The 19,258-nt window shown below is 43.0% G+C and overlaps 1 protein-coding gene across 2 annotated transcripts in view; it reads left to right on the forward strand.

Annotated features, from left to right (window-relative positions):
* Nucleotides 1-13,583: 13,583 nt before the first annotated feature.
* LOC129830866 (tubulointerstitial nephritis antigen-like) overlaps nucleotides 13,584-19,258 on the forward strand; it is a 77,296-nt gene continuing 71,621 nt past the window's right edge. The window contains exon 1 of one of the 2 annotated variants that reach the window (XM_055893676.1): nucleotides 13,584-13,772. The gene's annotated coding sequence lies outside the window, so the exon portion shown is untranslated. The remainder of the gene's footprint in view (nucleotides 13,773-19,258) is intronic. The other variant, XM_055893675.1, reaches the window with a different exon arrangement.

Below are 19,258 nucleotides of genomic sequence, written 5' to 3' on the forward strand. Positions count from 1 at the left end.
ATGATGGTTTGAGGGCCAGATTGGGAATTTAGCCAGGACACCGGGGTTAACACCCCTACTCTTACGATAAGTGCCATGGGATCTTTAATGACCTCAGAGAGTCAGGACACCCGTTTAACGTCCCATCCGAAAGACAGCACCCTACACAGGGCAGTGTCCCCAATCACTGCCCTGGGGCATTGGGATATTTTTTAGACCAGAGGAAAGAGTGCCTCCTACTGGCCCTCCAACACCACTTCCAGCAGCATCTGGTCTCCCATCCAGGGACTGACCAGGACCAACCCTGCTTAGCTTCAGAAGCAAGCCAGCAGTGGTATGCAGGGTGGTATGCTGCTGAGGATGTATGCCTTAAACAATCATGACTGACAGAATACCTACTCTTCATATACTAATAAATTGTACCCTTTACTGATCCTCATATAAGCATTTTCCCCATCACTAGTTTATTGTAGACTTAATTTAAGAGTCAGTTGTTTGTATCACAATTAGAGTTAGTATGGAAAACCCAGGCCTAAAGGATGCTGCCTCCGCTGCTGCTGCCACCCCCAGATTTTCCCCACTTGTCCCAAAACATCCATAGTCCATAGGTTGACCAGGGTCCATAGGTTGACCAGGGCCCATAGGCCCAAAAATGGAAAGTGGTGCGAGCAAATGTATTCACCCCTTTGTTATGAAGCTCCTAAATAAGATCTGGTGCAACCAATTACCTTTATAAGTCACATAATTAGTTAGATTGCACACAGGTGGAGTTTATTTAAGTGTCACATGATCTCAGTATATATACACCTGTTCTGAAAGGCCCCAGAGTTTGCAACACCACTAAGCAAGGGGCACCATGAAGACCAAGGCGCTCTCCAAACAGGTCATGGACAAAGTTGTGGAGAAGTACAGATCAGGGTTGGGTTATAAAAAAATATCCGAAACTTTGAACATCCCACGGAGCACCATTAAATCCATTATAAAAAAGGGAAAGAATATGGCACCACAACAAACCTGTCAAGAGCGGGCCACCTACCAAAACTCACAGACCAGGCAAGGAGGGCATTAATCAGAGGCACAACAAAGATACCAAATATAACCCTGAAGGAGCTGCAAAGCTCCACAGCGGAGATTGGAGTATCTGTCCATAGAACCGCTTTAAGCCGTACACTCCACAGAGCTGGGCTTTATGGAATGGACAGAAAAAAAGCCATTGCTTAAAGAAAAAAATAAGCATACACGTTTGGTGTTCGCCAAAAGGCATGTGGGAGACTCCCCTAACATATGAAAGATGGTACTTTGGTCAGATGAGACTAAAATGTAGCTTTTTGGCCATCAAGGAAAACGCTACGTCTGGCGCAAACCCAACGCCTCATCACCCCGAGAACGCCATCCCCACAGTGAAGTGTGGTGGCAGCATCATGCTGTGGGGAAGGTTTTCATCGGCAGGGACTGGGAAACTGGCCAGAATTGTGGGAATGATGGATGGAGCTAATTACAGGAAAATTCTTGAGGGAAACCTCTTTCAGTCCTCCAGATATTTGAGACTGGGACGGAGGTTCACCTTCCAGCAGGACAATGACCCGAAGCATACTGCTAAAGCAACACTAAAGAAACACTCATCTAGCCACTGGGCAAAAATCCCAGTGGCTAGATGTGCCAAGCTTATAGAGACATACCCCAAGAGACTTGCAGCTGTAATTGCTGTAAAAGTTGGCTCTACAAAGTATTTGTAGATTTTAGGGGGGGTGAATAGTTATGCACGTTCAAGTTCTGTATTTTTTGTCTTATTTCTTGTTTATTTAACAATAAAACATATTTTGCATCTTCAAAGTGGTAGGCATGTTGTGTAAATCAAATGATACAACCCCCCCCCCCCCAAAATGTATTTTAATTCCAGGTTGTAAGGCAACAAAATAGGAAAAATGCCAAGGGGGTGAATACTTTTCCAAGCCACTGTATTGGTAAAAGGTGGCTTAGCACAAATACTGTAGCAATGTTTACGCAGTGTATTTTATTTACAATATTCATCCCGTGCCCACACACTTTTAATTCTGAAAAGTGAAAGTATACTTGTGAGGGTGGTCGCCCTGGTAGTAGTTGTAGGTTTTTATACAGTACCCAAGACCAATCCATGAGTTCATTTGACCATTGGAAAAGAGCTACTGCGTAATTACTGCAATGTGGGTTTGATTGAATTAAGCCCTAAGTTATTATCCAATCTTTCCTGAGATTAAATGAAAAGTCCTCAGTCAGCAGCCTCAGCCATCATAAAGTTGTCAGTCAGCAGCATCAGGCATCACAAGTCCTCAGACAGCAGCATCAGGCATCACAAGTCCTCAGTCAGCAGCCTCAGCCATCATAAAGTTGTCAGTCAGCAGCATCAGGCATCACAAGTCCTCAGTCAGCAGCCTCAGCCATCATAAAGTCCTCAGTCCGTAGCCTCAGCCATCATAAAGTTGTCAGTCAGCAGCGTCAGGCATCATAAAGTCCTCAGTCAGCAGCATCAGGCGTCATAAGTCCTCAGTCAGCAGCATCAGGCATCATAAAGTCCTTAGTCAGCAGTGTCAGGCATCATAAAAGTGTCAGTCAGCATCCTCAGGCATCATAAAGTCCTCAGTCAGCAGCCTCAGGCATCATCAAAGTCCTCAGTCAGCAGCCTCAGGCATCAAAGTCCTCAGTCAGCAGCCTCAGCCATATTAGAAACAATAAGCTGATGATGAAAGTGCAAAGCTGGCCTCCTGAGTGGCACAGCGGTCTAAGGCACTGCATTGCAGTAGTCGTCTGGGTTAGGGGAGGGTTTGGCTGGGGGGCCGGGGGGGCTTTCATTCTTCGACACATTGATGCGGCTAGCTTTCGGAGGTGTTAAGAAGAGGGTAAAATTACACAAAAAGAAAGTGAAAAGTTTGACTCTGATGTTTACTCATAATATTTAACTTACTTAGCCTGAGAGTTTGAGACATTTTACATACATCACGCAGTGTGCAAAAGTAAGTAACAGCCGGTGAGTTATTCCGCCTTTATGACAACATACGTATCTGAGAAAGATTTACAAGATTGAGACATGGGGATGCTCTCAGGAGTCTAGTGAAGTGGGATGTTTTGGACTCCAGTGAGGGGAGGGAGGATGAGTAGATGACAGGTATTGAGCGATGGTGTGACAGACCACCAAGGCTGGGTCAGTCCCTGTGGAGGAGTGGATGGAGGGAGGAGAGGGCTGGTGTGAGCCACCTGAGACCCACTCTTTCAATACTCATCCAAAGATGAAAGGATGACATCCTTAGGGGACAGGGTGGCTGAAGGAGGAGACGGGAGGAGACTGTCTTCTTCCTTCCCTGTAGACACACTGAGTCACCAGAACATACATGTATCTGGCCACTCCTCTTCTGTCATCATAGGAGTTCATTTTTTGTCCCACTTCCCTCTTAAAGTTAAAACATCCCTTCTCTCCCCAAAAGGGACCAACCATCTGTCTTCAAGACTCAATGTTGTGTATTGAATTACATGTGATTCATGTAGCTCTTTTCACACATTCAAAGCACTGTACATTACATTGGTGTCCACAGAAAACGTAGACCGTGTAGTTTGTATTCACTTTGGTTATTGTGGCTGAGCATTATGTTGTTGTGTAATTGCAATATAGCCAAACCCCAAGGCAGAAAGTGCTCTCCCGCTCACAGCGTCAACAAACCATTACCACACACACACACATACAGTATCAACCAGTGGTGTAAAGTACTTAAGTAAAAAATACTTTAGTAGTTTTTTTTCTCCCTGTACTTTACTATTTATATTTTTGACTACTTTTACTCCACTACATTCCTAAAGAAAATAATGTACTTTCTACTCCATACCCAAAAGTACTCGTTACATTTTGAAAGCTTAGGAGGACAGGAAAATGGTCTAATTCACACTCTTAAAGAGAAATTCCTGTTCATCCCTACTGCATCTTATTTGGCTTTGCTTAAAATAAGGAATTTGAAATTATTTATACTTTTACTTTCACTTTTGATACTTAAGTATATTTTAGCAATTACATTTACTTTTGATACTTAAGTATATTTACATGTAAAACCAAATAATTTTTTACTTTTACTCAAGTAGAATTTTACTGGGTGACTTGGGTACTTTTTCCACCACTGGCATCAACAAAGCGCATTACAACAAAATGAAGGAGCTGCCTGCCATAGAGACTAAGTGTAATCAGAGACTTGAAGCCTGAGTGCTGTGATCAAACATGAAGGTAATATCAAACGAGCAGCAGGTCTCTACACGCCAGACAATATATTTTCTGGTACTATGAGTCTGTATTGTACTGCTCTCACAAAACATAGGACAGGAAAATACTTTTAAACACACACAGAATGAATGAGTTAATCTCTGGCACCTATCCATTAACTGTAATATAAGGGAAATTCAGAGTGAAAAGAGAAAAGCCTTTATATTTAGTTTGGTCACATTCTACCTTCAACAACTGATGGTTGACCAGTCTTCCAGTCACACTGGTTGAAACGTTTGAACATGTCAAAATGTAGGGATGCTGCTGTTATTGTAGTCGTGTTTTGTACGTTAGAACTATGTTGAGTGTTGCATGAGTTACTCTATGCAGACAAATAAAACTGCTTGAATGGATCTGATTGTTATGGGAGGGAGAGGTTGGTGTAGCAGGGCAGGGCAGGGCAGGGGGGGTGTGTGTGGTGTGTGGGGTGTGGGGTGTGTGGTGTGTGTGTGTGTGTGTGTGTGTGTGTGTGTGTGTGTGTGTGTGTGTGTGTGGAGTCCTCCCATTCCCCGTTCTGAGTGATGGGAGAAAGGAGAGTATGAGTCTGCTTGCACTTAGATGACCAATAGAGTCCGACAGACCCAAAAATACCTTGAGGGAGTGTGTGTACGGGGCCTGTCTGCCATTACAGTGTTGGGACAATAAACTGTCATTTTTTTTGTTACACAGTAATTACTATCTCATTCACAAGTCATTTTTAAAGTCCCTTTAAACATATGCCAGGATAGTGTCACATGGAATTCTATAGACAGATACAGCTGATCTAGGGATATTTTCTCTTTAGCAAAGCAGAGGCTGATTCACACTCACCACTTTGGTTTCTTGCTGACAGAGGAGGTAGCAATCTGTGGTTCCTCAATCAATGGAAATAGTATGTCAGACACATGAGACATGTGAGAGGCAAAGGTGACAGAGGATTGTTCTGAGAGAGTTTGCTGAATGTTCTGTGATCTTGTCAGGGTTAGTAGGCTAAGTAAAGGAATCAGTAAAAGTACTGGTTTTAAACGATTAAGTTGTTCCTCCATTTTCTGACATATAAGATGAAAGAGAGAGCTGTGAAGTAAATATCTAACATAAGTAAATATCTAACATGTCCTGTACAGCACCTTCACTATCTCCGACACCCTCACTATCTGCCCTTCATATGGAGACAGAGTGATCGAGGTGTTTTGTCTGTGGCTCTACATCAGCCTGCTATCAAAGCCAGGTGTGGTTCAATGGATAAGGAGGGAGACAGAGAGGTAAAGAGAGAGATAAAAAGAGAGTTCATGTTCCTGGCATTAGATATAATACACCAGAGGAATGGAGTGCACTATATAAAGAATATGGTGCCATTTGGGACATTTGGGGTCGGCAGGTAGCCTATTGGTTAGAGCGTTGGACTAGTAACCGAAAGGTTGCCAGATCGAATCCCAGAGTTGAGAAGGTCAAAATCTGTCGTTCTGCCCCTGAACAAGGCAGTTAACCCACTGTTCCTAGGCCGTCATTGAAAATACTTGCCTAGTTAAATGAAGGTTAATAAAAAATAAATGAATAAAACTGTACGATTTGTGATGGAAATTGAGTAAATAGTATGCTTATTGGTCATAGTACGGATATAGTTAGTATGCCAAAATGTCCCGGATGTCATACTACATTAGCCAAAATAGGAAGTATACAAGCAGTGGACACTATTTCCGTGATTTTCGGGCCCATAATGCAATTCTTCCAAAAATGGGCCTGGCTTCACATTGTTTTCAGATTTCAAGAAAATGGAGGAAAATATGCAGCCGAAGTCCAACGAGAGCGGATACAAATTCATCGCTTTAACTAATTATGACAAATGTTACAAAAATGCTGAGCAATGTAATAAAGTAAAGACTTTTCAAACAAGTTACCTTACACATTATGCTGGCTGACAATTTGTTAGCTACGCTATCCTTATGAACCACATGACATATCATTACAGCAGTATGTACCGGTATGTTAGCTAGGTATTTTAGCTAAAATGTTAGATTAAATGGAGCTGAAGGATAGGGCTGCCGTGCATCTAGCTCTTAGGAAACTTTGCAATATTTAGTTTTTTTGTGTGTTACTTACATTATCAGGCCAGGAAATGTTTTGTGTTATTACATTAAGCCGGGAAGAACTTTTGGATATCAGAGCAGCGGTAACTGACCAGCGTTCCCTGCATTATGACCAGGAATATGACTTTCCCAAATCGTCTCCTTTGTTCGCTGTTCCAAAACACCGCCGGCGGAAAAGAGGTACTCCGAGTGGACTTTTATTCCGACTCAGGATGCGTGCACACCACCCACCGCTTCCGAGTATATTACTCACTAATGTTCAGTCTCTGAATTATAAAGTTGACGAGCTCAGTGAGAGGATTTCCTTGCAGAGAGACATCATGGATTGTAACATACTCTGTTTCACGGAAACATGGCTCTCTCTGGATATACTGTCTGTGTTCGTACAGCCAGTTGAGTTCTCAGTTCATTGCGCAGACAGGAATATATATCTCTTCAGGAAGTAGAAGGGCGGAGGTGTATGTTTCATGATTAACAACTCATGGTGTGATTGTGATAACCTACAGGAACTCAAGTCCTTTTGTTCACCTGACCTAGAATACCTCACAATCAAATGACGACCGTATTACCTCCCAAGAGAATTCTCTTTGGTTATTGTCACAGCTGTGTATATTCCTCCTCAAGCCGATACCACAACGGCCCTCGAAGAACTTCACTGGACTTTATGCAACCTGGAAACCACATATTCTGAGGCCGCATTAATTGTAGCTGGGGATTTTAACAAAGCAAATTTGAGGAAAACGTTACTGAAGTTCTATCAACACATTGACTGTATTACACGGGCTGCTATAACACTTGACCACTGCTACTCCAACTTCTGGGATTCCCACAAAACCCTTCCCCACCAACCCTTCGGTAAGTCTGATCACTACTCCATTTTGCTCCTCCCTTCCTAAAGGCAGAAACTCAAACGGGAAGTACCCGCACTAAGGACTATTCAACGCTGGTCTGACCAATCAGAATCCATGCTTCAAGATTGTTTTGATCACGCGGACTGGGATATGTTCTGGATAGCCTCCGAGAACAACATAAACTCATTCACCGTATCAGTGTATTTGTCTATCAGGAAGTCTATCAGACGGCATCCCTAGCCGTGTCCTCAGAGCACGCGCAGACCAGCTGGCTGGAGAGTTTACCGACATATTCAATCTCTCCCTATCCCAGTCTGTTGTCCCCACATGCTTCAAGATGTCCACCATTGTTCCTGTACCCAAGAAAGCAAAGGTAACTGAACAAAATTACTATTGCCCCATAGCACTCACTTCTGTCATCATGAAGTATCATATCACCTCTACCTTACCTTACCTGAAACCCTAGACCAACTGCAATTTGTTTACCGCGCCAATAGATCCACAGACGATGCAATCACCATCACACTGCACACTGCCCTATCCCATCTGGACAAGAGGAATACCTATGTTAGAATGCTGTTCATTGGCTATAGCTCAGCATTCAACACCATAGTACCTTCCAAACTCATCATTAAGCTCAAAGCCCTGGGTCTGAACCCTGCCCTTTGCAACTGGGTCTTGGACTTCCTGATGGGCCGACCCCAGGTGGTGAAGATAAGAAACAACAACTCCACTTCGCTGATCCGCAACACTGGGGGCCACGCACGCCTCCAACGCAATCATCAAGTTTGCAGATGACACAACAGTAGAATGCCTGATTACCAACAATGAGACGGCCTACAGGGAGGAAGTGAGGGCCCTGGGAGTGTGGTGCCAGGAAAATAACCTCTCACCCAACGTCAACAAAACAAAGGAACTGATCGTGGACTTCAGGAAACAGCAGAGAGAGCACCCCCATCCACATTGTTGGGACTGCAGTGGAGAAGATAGAAAGCTTCAAGTTCTTCAGCGTACACATCACTGACAAGCTGAAATGGTCCACCCACACAGACAGTGTGGTGAAGAAGGCGCAACAGCACCTCTTCAACCTCAGGAGGCTGAAAAAAATGTGGCTCGGCACCTAAAATCCTCAAACTTTTGCAGATTTACAATTGAGAGCATCCTGTTGGGCTGTATCATCGCCTGGTATGGCAACTGCACCCCCTGCAACAGCAAGGCTCTCCAGAGGGTGGTGCGGTCTGCCCAACGCATCACCGGGGGCAAACTACCTGCCCTTCAGGACACCTACAGCACCCAATGTCACAGGAAGGCCCAAAAGATAATCAAGGACAACAACCACCCGAGCCACTGCCTGTTCACCCCACTATCATCCAGAAGGCGAGGTCAGTACAGGTGCATCAAAGCTGGGACCGATAGACTTCTATCTGAAGGCCATCAGACTGTTAAATAGCCATCACTAGCACATTAGAAGCTGCTACCCTATATACATGGACTTGAAATCCCTGGCCACTTTCATAATTGGATCACTAGTCACTTTAATAATGTTTACATATTTTGCATATACTGTATTCTATCCTATTCTACTGTATCTTAGTCTATGCCGCACTGACATTGCTCATCCAAATATTTATATATTCTTAATTCCATTCCTTTACTTTAGATTGTGTGTATTGTTAGATATTACTTGTTAGATATTACTGCACTGTTGGAGCTAGAAACACAAGCATTTCGCTACACCCGCAATAACATCTGCTAAACACATGTACGAGACAAATACAATTTGATTTGAGCTACCTAATGTTAGTTGGCTACTAATACATCAAACTTGCCAGTATATTAACCAGTTAGCTTGGGTGTTTGACTGCCGTTGTGAGGTCAGAACGCTTGGATCAACCCTACTCCTCGGCCAGTGTGTCCGAGAGCTAAACACTCTGAATTTACTAACGGACAATCTGACAACGCTCTGAATTTACGAACACCCAGAAGGCGCTCTTAGTGCACTCTGGCACTCCAGATTGAATTTACTAATGCACCCTACTCCTCCAGATTGAATTTACTAATGCACCCTACTCCTCCAGATTGAATTTACTAATGCACCCTACTCCTCCAGATTGAATTTACTAATGCACCCTACTCCTCCAGATTGAATTTACTAATGCACCCTACTCCTCCAGATTGAATTTACTAATGCACCCTACTCCTCGGCCAGAGCGTCCAGTGTGCGCTCTGAACGCCCCGAGAGCGAAACACTCTGAATGTACAAACAGACAATCTGACAATGCTCTGAATCTACAAACACTCAGAGCACACTCTGGCACTCCAGATTGAATTTAAGAACACGCCCGAAGTCGTATAAATTCTAGCTACTAATTTGTTATGCTAAGAAGCTAGGAAGAGGTTGCAGAGTCGTTTCTGAAATGAAAACCGGGGACATTTCCAGTTCGGTGGTCAATATATAATTAAAATAGCCAATGTTATATTATCTATGAAATAAAAAAGGGGGACATTTCCGGTTTCATGTATTTAGTCTAACAGGCACACTGTGATAGACAGAGAAAACAACTATATTACAGAAACGCTACAGACGAGACAGAACTGTCCAACCTGAACAGCCATTCAGTGGTCCTGGTAGAATAAGAGCAGAAGAGAACATGAGCAATATTGAAAAAACAGACAACAGTATATGTGAAATACTTACCAACATAATAAAGAAATAAGACGATGATGAGATTGGTAAATACATAATATACTTATACCTCCCTAATCGGTATATTTCTCAGAAGAATGTATTTTCTTCAGGATTGCTCTGTCTTTGGCCAGCTTCTCCACGAACTCCTGGCAGGGGAGGTTGAAGTTTGTCTTCACAATAAGCATGGCCTTGATGGCAGGAACAGTGAACCTATTTCTTGCTGCTGTCCATAAATCATTCATTTGGGAGAACACTCTCGACTGGTGCATTACTTCCAGGTAAGCACATGACAACAGACGCTAAGCTAGCCAGGTTAGTGTGTGGGATGTCATTCTCTTTGAAGTGGGTAACCACCGTGCTCCATCTCTGACTAAGCGGTGTCTCAGATGTTTTCCATTCTTCAAGCGATCCCCCTTTAGGAACTCTTGCAGGCCAGTAACCTCGTCACACAATGCATCCTCATTGATGGTCACATTGGGACATTTTTCCTGCAGTGTGCCTGCTGCCTTCTCTCTTCACGCAGAGCTTGCCTTTTTAAAAGGAGACAATGTAAATCTTTTAGATTATCTGTGTGCTTTCCCCATGCTTGCAAGTAGTTCACAGCCATAGTGAAGAATGATTGTGATGTTTTGAGAAAGCTCTCTTTAGACATGGCTCCATTTTCCTCCAGCTCTCTCAGAAGTCGTCTGACCAAAACTGGAATGAAGTTGTCATCACGTCTTGCAGTGAATATTGCCTCAATGTTTCTCAGAATTGCAGCTGACTCCACAGCACAGCGGTCCTGGCCTTCAAGCATCTTGATCGTGTCACTGAATACGGTCAAGTTTCCATGGACAAAGGCCAGCTAAAGTTCAGTCAGTGGATCTTCGAACATTGTTCACAGGACAACAGGGCATTTGTCTTCAGAAATAAAAAAGGATTTCAATGGCACATACATTTCCATCATTCTTTCTAGAGCAGGGAGCATGGACATCCAGCTGTGGACATCCAGCGAACATGGCTGTGTACTAAAATGTTATGGTACTCCTGGCCAACAAACTCACAAAAGCCCCTCAGTCTTTCTACTCTGACGGTGAAAATATGAACATATCCAAATATCTTTGTGAGCAGGTACTCAACATCATATCCAAAGCTTTTCTGGCCGTGTTATGAATGATGCGGGCAGGACAACCTAAGCCAATCACCTCCCGCTGCAGAGCATTTTTAACTTTGGTATGGACATTGACCCTCCCCAGGCTATTCAGTCCTCCAAAGTTGTTATTTGTTGTCGGCAGAGAATGTTTTCCAGGTTACATTTTTAGATGACCACCAGGACCTCACCTGCAATCTCCTCTGCTGTTTTTCCATTCAATTCAACAAAATCAAGCAGTTTTAGTTTTAGTGTGGGATGCAAAGACACACACACACACACACACACACACACACACACACACACACACACACACACACACACACACACACACACACACACACACACACAAACGAAAGTCTTGTGAAACGTATAGCTCCCCCTTTCACAACTCGTCTTGTTTGTACATTCAGTGATTCCTCCTCGGTTCCTCTGCTGACGCATATTTTGTGAATCACACCAATCGTGTGACTTCCTCCTCTGATTCAGGGGCCTAATTCGGGGGAGGTTATCGGAGGCCCCTTGGGACACACCCGGGCCCTCACGTGTGGCTACAATCACTCTCCTTTACTGAAAGAATGTCACTACTGTATTGTATTACATTGATGACTCACTGCGACCCCATATTATAGAGAAATGCATAAGTGTGACTGGGTATGAATCAGTGTTCACTGGAAACAAAACTCCTGATATATGGATAATTTACTAGACCCCTGATGACTGACACATTGAACAGGTTGAAAATGTGACATTTGACATAGATGACTTGCGCCAGACATTGTGTTTTCCTTGATGGCCAAAAAGCTACATTTTAGTCTCATCTGACCAGAGTACCATCTTCCACGTTTGGGGAGTCTCCCACATGCCTATTGGCGAACACCAAACGTGTTTGCTTATTTTTTTCTCTAAGCAATGGCTTTTTTTGGCCACTCTTCCATAAAGCCCAGCCCTGTGGAGTGTATGGCTTAAAGTGGTCCTATGGACAGATACTCCAATCTCAATTGTGGTGCTTTGCAGATCCTTCAGGGTTATCTTTGGTCTCCTTGTTGCCTCTGATTAATGCCCTCCTTGCCTGGTCTGTGAGTTTTGGTAGGTGGCCTTCTCTTGGCAGGTTTGTTGTGGTGCCATATTCTTTCCATTTTTTTATAATGGATTTAATGTTGCTCCGTGGGATGTTCAAAGTTTCTGATATTTTTTTATAACCCAACCCTGATCTGTACTTCTCCACAACTTTATCCCTGACCTGTTTGGAGAGCTCCTTGGTCTTCATGGTGTCACTTGCTTGGTGGTGCCCCTTGCTTAGTGGTGTTGCAAACTCTGGGGCCTTTCAGAACAGGTGTATATATACAGAGATCATGTGACAGATCATGTGACACTTAGATTGCACACAGGTGGACTTTGTTTAACTAATTATGTGACTTCTGAAGGTAATTGTTTGCACCAGATCTTATTTAGGGGTTATATAGCAAAGGGGGTGAATACATATGCACGCACCACTTTTCCATTTATATTTAATTTAGAATTTTTTGAAACAGTTTGGACTATTTTGTGTGTGTGTCCATTACATGAAATCCAAATAAAAATCTATTTAAATGGCAGGTTGTAATGCAACAAAATAGGAAAAACGCCAAATGGAATTAATATTTTTGCAAGGCACTGTATCTAGTAGTGTACTGTTTATTTAGAAAAGTGGGTTGGGACATTCCTTGTGTGTTGAAATTGCAGTTTCAACATACGTTTTTTCTTTTATCAGTTTACCTTTCTTTGAATTCAGTTTTCGTGGCACTGCCTCTAACTTGTGTTATCACTCTATCGGGGATAGCCCTCTCCCCCTGCTGTGTGTGGTATTGATTGTGTCTTTAACAATACTTATTGGTTACACTAGGCGGCAACTACGGAAACATCTGTGTGTCTGGAGATCTCTCTCTCTCTCTCTCCTCTCTCTGTCTGATCCTTTGTCACCTCCAATATACCGTCTTCACTGACAGACCTCTGCTCCACCCATCTCAAGCTGGGGACAGATTTTTGGATCAGTGATGTTTTGGGGTGACGAAGCTACCTAGGAACTACTATAGAGAAGAGATGAAAAGTAAACCATTTAGATAGTGGACATATTGTAAAGGTGTGTTCATTTTGCCTGGCTACCCAGACTCCTTGCTCTGACCAAACGCTACACCATGCCAACGGACGTTAGTTTAGCGAACGACAGAGCAGTGGAATAATTTTGTAACAGTAATGCTACTGTTTTTACTGCAGCTGTGCTAACCACGGTACAGGTGAGTCTTTTCAAACCACCCTTTCAAGTTTTTCTAGTGACCACTAGGGGGTAGCGAGGTGGTCACTGTGCCAAAGGGAAACAAGTGGATGACCCCGTGGTGATGTCACAAACTAAAAAAGCTAAATCATAGGGACAAAATAGAAAGAAAGAGCTAAATGGCAGTTGCTTTTGAAAATAACTGTTTTAGGTTTATTCAAGAGAGAGAGAGAGAGAAAAGAAGGATTAGGCTAGGAGTGAGGGGGATAGGGCAGAGAGAGTGTGAAGGAGGGAGTGGGAGGAGTGGTTTGTTCATACTTAGCGGCTGTGCAGTATATATAACTCCGTTGTTTAGCCTGACAGTGCAGTGAATGAGAAGAGAGTGAGGGAGAAAGGGAGACAAACTTTCTCTCTGTGTATGAATTACCGAGAAAGCAGCAGAAAATAATATCATCTTTTACAGGACTGGGTTTTTCTATTGGATTACAAACAAGAAGAGAGATTTCCACAGAACACACATACAAGGTAAAATGGATTACCTCTTTCCCTCTCTCTGAACCAGATCAGACAGGTCCAGGATTCACATTATTATCAACATTTTTTAACAAACATTTTGGAAATAGTTTTGATGGTAAACAACAAAATAAATAAAGCTAGTTAGATTTCCTTGGCTATGCTAGTTTTGTTATAATGTGATTGTAATTAGCATTTACTGTGACTAGTTTTAGTTATGTTCAGGCTTCCTAATCAGATTCTTAGGAAAGTTTGTTTTCAGAGTTTGACTAGTTTTCTAGTTAAATAAAGGTTTAATAAAAAAAACAATTATTTAACCCACATATAATACTACGAAATTAGACTTGATATGTGGAACAAGTGACATAAAAATGTCTGAAAGTGTAGTGTACATCTTGTTATGTATTCTAGATACTAAGATTATTGCTCATTTTGTTTTTGTACTGTGTCTCCTGTTTTATACCAAGGTAGGTTTGTGTGACACCTGTAAAATAAATGGTAGCTTTTTTTAGTGTATCCTTGAGATGAGAATAAAAGTAAACAGAACTCAAGGACTCCATGACACACTCTTAGAACTCTCTAGAAATATCTCACTCCATTGAAATGCTTTTAGACTGATTCTGACTGAGTGATTGAGTTACCTAGTGGGTTGTGAAGCAATGTTTCAAAGTTCAGCTGATCCTATTTGTCTGTATGTGAAGAGAGGTGAGAGAGAAAAGAGAGTGTGTGGTGTGTGCGTCTATGCGTGTGTGTGTGTGTGTGTGTGTGTGTGTGTGTGTGTGTGTGTGTGTGTGTGTTTGCTTGCGTGCATGTGTTTGTTTGTCTGGCTGTCTCAGCACAGGTGAATAATACTACCCAGGTGAGATGAAACCAGGGTGTGTTGTGCTTGTTCAGTGTTCTACCCTCATGACTCCATACAATATGAGGCAGACAGGCAGCCGGCAATGGACTCTGGAAGTTGTTGAGCAGCTGGTTCTAGGGCACTGCATCCCTCTGATTTGCAGTTGTTATGGGTTATAATAACTGTGGAATGTCTATAAGTTGGTTGTGCGATGAGGCTATGGTGGCTTGCATATGCATGTTTTACTGTGCTGGAGGGATCAACAGCAAGGCTACAGCTGACAACAGTACTGTGCCATTCTGTATGTCTGAGGCGCTACCATGGAACCAAAGCAAGGCTACAGCTGACTACAGTACTGTGCCATTCTGTATGTCTGAGGCGTTACCATGGAACCAAAGCAAGGCTACAGCTGACTACAGTACTGTGCCATTCTGTATGTCTGAGGCGTTACCATGGAACCAAAGCAAGGCTACAGCTGACTACAGTACTGTGCCATTCTGTATGTCTGAGGCGCTACCATGGAACCAAAGCAAGGCTACAGCTGACTACAGTACTGTGCCATTCTGTATGTCTGAGGCGTTACCATGGAACCAAAGCAAGGCTACAGCTGACTACAGTACTGTGCCATTCTGTATGTCTGAGGCGCTACCATGGAACCAAAGCAAGGCTACAGCTGACTACAGTACTGTGCCATTCTGTATGTCTGAGGCGTTACCATGGAACCAAAGCAAGGCTACAGCTGACTACAGTACTGTGCCATTCTGTATGTCTGAGGCGTTACCATGGAACCAAAGCAAGGCTACAGCTGACTACAGTACTGTGCCATTCTGTATGTCTGAGGCGCTACCATGGAACCAAAGCAAGGCTACAGCTGACTACAGTACTGTGCCATTCTGTATGTCTGAGGCGCTACCATGGAACCAAAGCAAGGCTACAGCTGACTACAGTACTGTGCCATTCTGTATGTCTGAGGCGCTACCATGGAACCAAAGCAAGGCTACAGCTGACTACAGTACTGTGCCATTCTGTATGTCTGAGGCGCTACCATGGAACCAAAGCAAGGCTACAGCTGACTACAGTACTGTGCCATTCTGTATGTCTGAGGCGCTACCATGGAACCAAAGCAAGGCTACAGCTGACTACAGTACTGTGCCATTCTGTATGTCTGAGGCGTTACCGTGGAACCAAAGCAAGGCTACAGCTGACTACAGTACTGTGCCATTCTGTATGTCTGAGGCGTTACCGTGGAACCAAAGCAAGGCTACAGCTGACTACAGTACTGTGCCATTCTGTATGTCTGAGGCGTTACCATGGAACCAAACTGGAACGAGACTGGACCCAGCAGGCCGTATCATATTCACAGGGATTAGATTTTAATTGCACCTTTATTTAACTAGGCAAGTCAGTGAAGAACAAATTCTTATTTTGGTTAACTGCCTTGTTCAGGGGCAGAGCAACAGATTTTTACCTTGTCAGCTCGGGGATTCGATCTAGCAACCTTTCGATAGTTGGTGATGGTGTTTGGTCATGGTGTTGTTGATGATGGTGTTTGGTCATGGTGTTGACGGTGGTGTTAATGGTAGTTGGTCATGGTGTTGATGGTGGTGTTAATGGTAGTTGATCATGGTGTTAATGGTGGTGTTAATGGTAGTTGGTCATGGTGTTAATGGTAGTTGGTCAGGGTGTTAATGGTGGTGTTAATGGTAGTTGGTCAGGGTGTTAATGGTGGTGTTAATGGTAGTTCGTCATGGTGTTGATGGTGGTGTTAATGGTAGTTGATGATGGTGTTTGGTCATGGTGTTGATGGTGGTGTTAATGGTAGTTGGTCATGGTGTTAATGGTAGTTGATGATGGTGTTTGGTCATGGTGTTGATGGTGTTGTTAATGGTAGTTGATGATGGTGTTTGGTCATGGTGTTGATGGTGGTGTTAATGGTAGTTGGTCATGGTGTTAATGGTGGTGTTAATGGGACTTGGTCATCGTGTTGATGGTGGTGTTAATGGTAGTTGGTGATGGTGCTTGGTCATGGTGTTGATGGTGGTGTTAATGGTAGTTGATGATGGTGTTTGGTCATGGTGTTGATGGTGTTGTTAATGGTAGTTGATGATGGTGTTTGGTCATGGTGTTGATGGTGGTGTTAATGGTAGTTGGTCATGGTGTTAATGGTGGTGTTAATGGGACTTGGTCATCGTGTTGATGGTGGTGTTAATGGTAGTTGATGATGGTGTTTGGTCATGGTGTTGATGGTGGTGTTAATGGTAGTTGGTGATGGTGTTAATGGTGGTGTTAATGGGACTTGGTCATCGTGTTGATGGTAATGTTAATGGTAGTTGGTGATGGTGTTAATGGTGGTGTTAATGGGACTTGGTCATCGTGTTGATGGTGGTGTTAATGGTAGTTGATGATGGTGTTTGGTCATCGTGTTGATGGTGGTGTTAATGGTAGTTGATGATGGTGTTTGGTCATGGTGTGAATGGTGGTGTTAATGGTAGTTGGTCATGGTGTTAATGGTGGTGTTAATGGTAGTTGGTCATGGTGTTAATGGTAGTTGATGATGGTGTTTGGTCATGGTGTTAATGGTAGTGTTAATGGTAGTTGGTCATGGTGTTGATGGTGGTGTTATTGGTAGTTGGTGATGGTGTTTGGTCATGGTGTTGATGGTAGTGTTAATGGTAGTTGGTGATGGTGCTTGGTCATGGTGGAGGTTGGTAATGGTGTTAATGGTTTATGGCGATGTGTTGATGGTTTTTGGTCATGGTGGTGATGGTGTTTGGGGCTGGTGATGGTAGTTGGTGATGGTTGATGATGGTGGTGATGATATTTGGTGCTGATGGTGGTTAGTGGTTGGTGCTGATGGTGGTTGGTAATGGTGTTTGTAATGGTGGTGTTGATGATACACACACACACAAACACACACAATAAGATGTGGCTGGGGGCCATTGTATGTCCGTCCCATGGCTGTGCAGAGAGTGAGAGTTCACACACCAGCTAAAAAACGTGGCAATCAGGGATAGCAAATATATACATATATATGTGGCATTGACTAAAATACAATAAAATAGAATACAGTATAAACATATGAAATGAGTAAAGCAGTATATTCATAAACAGTATTAAAGTGACCAGGGATTCTATGTATATGTACAGTGCCTTTGGAAAGTATTCAGACTCCTTGACTTTTTCCACATTTTGTTACGTTAGAGCCTTATTCCAAAATGTATCTATTAAATAAAAATCCTCAGTAATCTACACACAATACCCCATACTGACAAAGCAAAAACATTTTTTTTTAAACATTTTTTGCAAATGTATTAAAAATACAAAACAGAAATATCTTATTAACATAAGAATTCAGACCTTTTGTTATTAGACTCGAAATTGAGCTCAGGTGCATCCTGTTTACATTGATCATCATTGAGATGTTTCTACAACTTGATTGGAGTCTACCTGTGCTAAATTCAATTGATTGGACATGATTTGGAAAGGCACCAAACCGACTATATATGGTCCCACGGTTGACCAAGGCCCTTCTTGGTCAACCGTGCATGTCAGAGCAAAAACCAAGCCATGAGGTCGAAGGAATTGTCCGTAGAGCTCTGAGACAGGATGTGTCGAGGCACAGATCTGGGGAAGGGAACCAAAACATGTCTGCAGCATTGAATGTCACCAAGAACACAGTGGCCTCCATCATTCTTAAATGGAAGAAGTTTGGAACCACCAAGACTCTTCCTAGAGCTGGCCGCCCGGCCAAATTGAGCAATCAGGGGAGAAGGGCCTTGGTCAGGCAGGTGACCAAGAACCCGATGGTCACTCTGACAGAGCTCTAGAGTTCCTCTATGGAGATGGGAGAACCTTCCAGAGGACAACCATCTCTGGAGCGCTCCACCAATCAGGCCTTTATGGTAGAATGGCCAAACGGAAGCCACTCCTCAGTAAAAGGCACATGACAGTCTACTTGGAGTTTGCCAAAAAGGGACCGAAAGACTCTCAGACCATGAGAAACCAGATTCTCTGGTCTGATGAAACCAAGATTGAACTCTTTGGCCTGAATGCCAAGCGTCACATCTGGAGGAAACCTGGCAACATTTCCCAGGACATAGACATGTCTGATATTGGCAGAAAGCTTAAATTCTTGTTAATCTACCTGAATTGTCCAATTTACAGTAACTGTTACAGTTAAAGAATATCATGCTATTGTTTGAGGAGAGTGCACAATTTTTAACATGAAAAGTTATTAATAAACAAATTCGGCATATTTGGGCAGTCTTGGCACAAAATTTTGAACAGAAATCAATGGTTCATTCAATCAGTCTAAAACTTTTCACAAACAATGATGCCATCTAGTGGCCCAAAACGTAATTTTTCAGGACCCTGTCTTTCAAAGAAAATTCGTAAAAATCCAAATAGCTTCACAGATCTTCATTGTAAAGGGTTTAAACACTGTTTCCCATGCTTGTTCAATGACCCATAAACAATTAATTAATGGTCGTTAATACACTAACAGCTTACAGACGGTAGGCAATTAAGGTCACAGTTATGAAAACTTAGGACACTAAAGAGGCCTTTCTACTGACTCTGAAAAACACCAAAAGAAAGATGCCGAGGGTCCCTGCTCATCTGCGTGAACGTGCCTTAGGCATGCCGCAAGGAGGCATGA

This window comes from Salvelinus fontinalis, chromosome 32 (assembly GCF_029448725.1).
Source record: "Salvelinus fontinalis isolate EN_2023a chromosome 32, ASM2944872v1, whole genome shotgun sequence".
NCBI classification, from domain to species: domain Eukaryota; kingdom Metazoa; phylum Chordata; class Actinopteri; order Salmoniformes; family Salmonidae; genus Salvelinus; species Salvelinus fontinalis.